The sequence below is a fragment of the Chrysochloris asiatica genome, unplaced genomic scaffold (assembly GCF_000296735.1).
Source record: "Chrysochloris asiatica unplaced genomic scaffold, ChrAsi1.0 scaffold00001, whole genome shotgun sequence".
Classification (NCBI taxonomy): domain Eukaryota; kingdom Metazoa; phylum Chordata; class Mammalia; order Afrosoricida; family Chrysochloridae; genus Chrysochloris; species Chrysochloris asiatica.
The window spans coordinates 24,621,953-24,627,245 of NW_006408519.1; positions in this window are offsets into that span (position 1 = coordinate 24,621,953).

The window sequence follows — 5,293 nt, forward strand, 5'->3', positions numbered from 1 at the left end:
GAAGAGTGTGAAAATCCCTTTAATCACATATTTAATGTGTGATCTAATGGAAAACTGCCACATGCAAAGAAAATAACTAAAACTATATCAAATGAAATTAGCTAGACTTCAAAAAAAATTTTTTCCATATCTGTATTTTTATAAGATGACCTGTTAACTAAGCATTGGTTGGCTGTTCCCGGAAAGATTCATATTCTTAGAAATTGCAACGATCGATTTTACTTTGTAGTATAGAGTCACTCTATATCCCAATCAGCTAGAGAGCAGTGGGTTTTGCTTTGAATTATTGGTTTATGTATATTTTATATATTTGTATCTGTACATTTTACATGTTTTATGTGTGCACAGTTTAGTCCATTTTGGAATCACTTCATTTTCAGGTTGTCATTAACAGTGGTAAAGTACTGAGACTATTAAAATGATCATAGTTTCAATAGTAATAAAAGTCCTGAATACAACTTCTGGCAAGATGACAGACTAGACAGAGGCACTGCAGAGACCCGCTACAACAAAGATAAGAGGGACAAAATAAAACAGACACAGATGAAAATCTTGACACCCTGAACGTCAGAAGAAAGGTTAGAGAGGAAGATGGAGGGCTTGTTTCTAGGAGAAATTGAGCAGGGACAGCGAGAGAGGGAGACTGAACAATGAGTGACTGGCCAGGTGAGGTTCCATCATCTTGTGAGCTGCTTTGGTGATGCCTGGCAGAGCAAATTCACCAAGTAACAGGAAGGGTGGGATTTCTTCTTTTATCCCATGCTCCCCTGGTGACTAAAGGTGTGGCCAGCTCCCACACTCATCCACCCCCAGCACAGGTCATACTCTCTGGAGATTCAATGCCATGGCAGTGTGAGTTGGGAACCAGTTTTGCTGCTTTGGTGTGCCACTTGGGTGCCTGGATTCAGGTAGGATCATCTCCAGACCTATAAAACCCATACAGCCACCAGACCAGCACGTAAACAGTCACCCTGCCCCCGGCTTCTTTATGGTTCTGACAGACACTCAAAGCAGCTCTATCAAGGGACCCTATGAACTACTTCTGGATTGAGTGCCTTGAACATAGAAAACACCAAGGTCAACATGAACTCCATCTAGGGCCATGTCTCGTCCCTTCCAGAACCATCTTATGAGTTCCTTGAATTGCAGGAACACATCAGAGATTTTACCCCTCCAGGTCCAAATACTACACTGATTGCTTTTACAAATATAACAAACAACCCTATAATGTCCAATTTTAGCTCACATGAAGAAACAAGAGAGAATGGCTCTACAGAATGTGGGACTCTAACCAGAGAAGCAGGGACACCAGAGATGGAGGCAGAGATGATGTCAAAGAGTGATAGAGCAGCCGAGGACTCTAGACTCATGGGAATATAAAAGCTGTGTGCTGGCAGGCAGGTTTTCAGAATGTGCTCTTTGGTTGTTTAAATGATTATATATTCCTGAGTGTTTTTGTGTACATGAAAAAAAATGGGGGAACTAGAAGCAAATGCTGTTAAATGATGATGATGGAGGAGATTGTAATCATTGCAATGAAATGAAATACAATAGGCTGAGTGCAAAACTGATGTTCTCTCCTGTAAACGATCACTCAATTCACAATAAAGCTTTAAAAGAGAGACAGAGAGAGAAAATGGCTCAAACAAATGACCAAGATGCAGAGCCAGAAAGCATTTCTGAAGAAGAAAAGATAATAGAACTAACTGAAAAATAATTCTAAAGAATGCTAATTAGTTACTTTCAAAGAACTGATAAATCCAGGAAAGCAAGGAGAACACAATAAAATCTTTAGAAGAATTCAAGCAAACACAAGACCAAACAGACAAAGCAAATGCAAATTTTGATATAATATGAAAGAGTAGAACTTCTTCATAGGATTACCTAGGTAGTAACCCTAGCAGTACTGTAGGATAAACATTGGACCACAAGCTCAATTTGAACCTCAAGGTTGGCAGTTCAAACTCAGCAAACATCCCTCAAAAACCCTATACAAGGTCACTATGACTTGGAACCAACAACAACAGCAATCCATATGAGAGTAGATGGCCAGATCTTTTCTCCAGCAGAGCAGATGCTGAGTTTGAAATCAAATATATGTATGAATATATATGCTATTGTTAAGTGCCATCAAGTCAGTTCCGACTCATAGTGACCCTGTATAGGGTTTCAGGGTTTCTAAGGAGCAGTACATTATCCTGCAGCGCCACACCAGGACTCCATACATGTATACATATATGTATATATGGAGTCCTGGTGTGGCACTGTGGGTTAATATTCTGGACTGTAAAGGTCAATTTGAACTACAAGGTAAGTGGTTCAAGTCACCAGCCACTCCTCGAGACCCTATACAGGGTCACGATGGGTTGAAACCAACTTGATGGCACTTAACAACAACCATCATATCTATATCTCTATATCTCTATATATTGTATAGACATAGACCACCAGTCTCCTTTCAGTTTGTACTACTGTGGTGGCTTGCACATTGCTGTGATGCAAGAAGTTATGCCACTGGTATTTCAAAAATCCATGTGGACAGATTTCAGTAAAGTTTCCAGACTGAGAACAAACTGGGAAGAAAGAATAAGCAGTCCACTCCTGTGGGATTGGCCACTGAAAACCACGAACAGCAGCAAAACATTGTCTGATATGGTGCCAGAAAACTAGTTCCTTGGGTTGGAAGGCACTCAAAATACCACTGGGGAGAGCTGTCTCCGAAAAGTAGAGTCAGCCTTAATGACATAAATATAGTAAAGCTTTCAGGATCTTCATTTGCTGATAGAGCACAAGGCAAAATGAAGAGAAACACCTGCCAACATCCTTTAATAGTTGGAACTTGGAATGAATGAAGTATGAATCTAGGAAAACCAGAAGTCAACAAAACCAAAATGGAGCACATAAATATGGTTATCCTTTGCACGTGTGAACTGAAATAGGCAGGCATTGATCATTTTGAATCAAGTAATTACTATATGGTTTACTTTCCTGAAAAGAGCAATTCAAGAGGAGTGACATCACATTCACTGAAAAATAGAACATTTCAAAATTTAGCTTACAGTACAATACTGTCTGTGATAGGATACTATCTATATGCTTACAAAGTGTAGTGGTTACGAATCGGGCTGCTAACCTCGAGGTTCGCAGTTCGAAACTACCAGCTGTTCTGCAGGAGAAAGATGAGACGTTCTGCTCCTGTAAAGATTCACAGCCTTGGAAACCCTGTGCAGGGTCACTATGAGTCAGAACCAACTCCACAGTACTTAACAACAACATACGCCTACAAGGAAGGCTTGTTAATACAGCTATTATGAAAAAGTATGAAGTAATAACTAATGCCATAGATAAAGAGATTAAAGATTTTTATCAATTCCCACAGATTTAAATGCAATCAATATGTATTAATAATTACTGGTGATTGGAATCCATCTATTGGAAACAAAGAGGAGGAATTGGTAGTTAAAAAAATATGGCTTTGATCACAGAAATGATCGCGGAGATGTCATTGCAAGACACGCGGAGATGTCATTGAAAGACACGCAGCTTTTGCACTGCAAAAACCTTTTCTCAACAACATAAATGGCAGCTATACATGGGGGTAGAGTCCTGGTGTGGTGCCATAGGATAAGCACTGGACTGCTAACCATAGGTTGGCACTTCAAACCCAGCAGTCATTCCTCAGAAACTCTATACAGAGTCCCTATGAATCAGAATTAACTCAACAGCACACAATAACAGAAACATACATGTGACTAAGGATCAATATCCAAAGCATTAGTAGCTGAAATGGACTGGTATTGGACATTGTACATCCAATAACCATAGGGTTTATTATGCCAACAATGACAAATTAAAGAAGAATGGCATCACATTCATCATCACAAAGAACATTTCAAGATCTTTCTTGAAATACAAAGCTGTCTGGATAGGATGTCTATATACCTACAAGGAAGAACAGTTAGTACAACAATTATACAAATTTATGCAGCAACCAAATGTTTATATAACAATTATACAAATTTATGCATCAGAAGCCAGTGATGAAGAAACTGAAGAATTCTACCAGCCTCTTCATTGCAATTGATCAAACATTTAATCAACAGATATTGATAATTACTAATGATTGAATGTGAAAGTTAGAAACAAAGAGGAAGGATTTGTAGTTGCAAAATAGGGCTATGGTGTTAGAAAATATGCTAGAGAATGCATGACAGAATTTTGCAAGACTTCTACATTGCAAACACCTTTTTTTCTACAATATAAATGATGATTATACATGGGGACCTCACCAGATGGAATGCACATAAATCAAACAAACTACAATGTGGGAAGAGATGAGGGAGAAGCTCAGTATCGGCTGATTGAAGCTAAAGAAAATTAATTAAAATTAAAATAACCTGAAGCAAATGAAAACACGTTTGCAAGAGTCAAAATACAACCTTGAGTAAATCCCACCCAAATTTAGAGACAAACGCAAGAACAAATTTGATACACTGAACACTAATGATCCAAGCCCAGAGAAGATATGGGATGACATGAAGGATATCATACATGAACAAAGCAAAAGGTCATTAATAGAACGGGAAGGAAAGAAAAGGTCAAATGAATGTCAGAAGAGACTCTTAAATTTTCAGAAGCTAAAATGACTGAAGAAATGATGAAGTAAATGAGCTAAGCAGAAACTTCAAAGGGCAGATATAGAAGACAAAGTCAAGTATTAAATGATATGTGCAAAGACCTGGAATTAGAAAACCAAACTCGAAGAATAGTCTCTGCATTTCTCAAACTGAAAGAACCGAAGAAAAAATACAAGCCTCTAGTCACATTGGACTGCAAGTCAGTTTGAACTGCAAGATTGGTGGTTCAAGCTCACCAGCCGCTCCTTAGAAACCCAAGGCTGGGTTGCTATGAGTCAGAACCAAATCAACAGCCCTTAACAGCAACAACAACAATAGTTGAAATACTGAATAATGCAAGAAACATTAAAAGATGATGGGCAACTTAGACATTGGCTACCTAAAATGGGAACCTGTAGAGACACAAAATGACTGGCTTATAAGTCTTCAAGAGGCAGTTTAGATTCAGAGTGTGCCGGGGAAGGTAGAATCCCCATTGAGTGGTTTTCATCCATCCTGTCTAGACAGGTCTGGTGAAAGGAGATGGGGACAAGATTCTCATGATTCAATAGTGAGTACTTGTTATCATGACTAATTGCTATTGTCACAAATGTAAAGGTAGGAGTTTTGTAGCAAAAAGGGGTGAGCAGTCGATCTTATAGTCCCAGAGTGGAGGA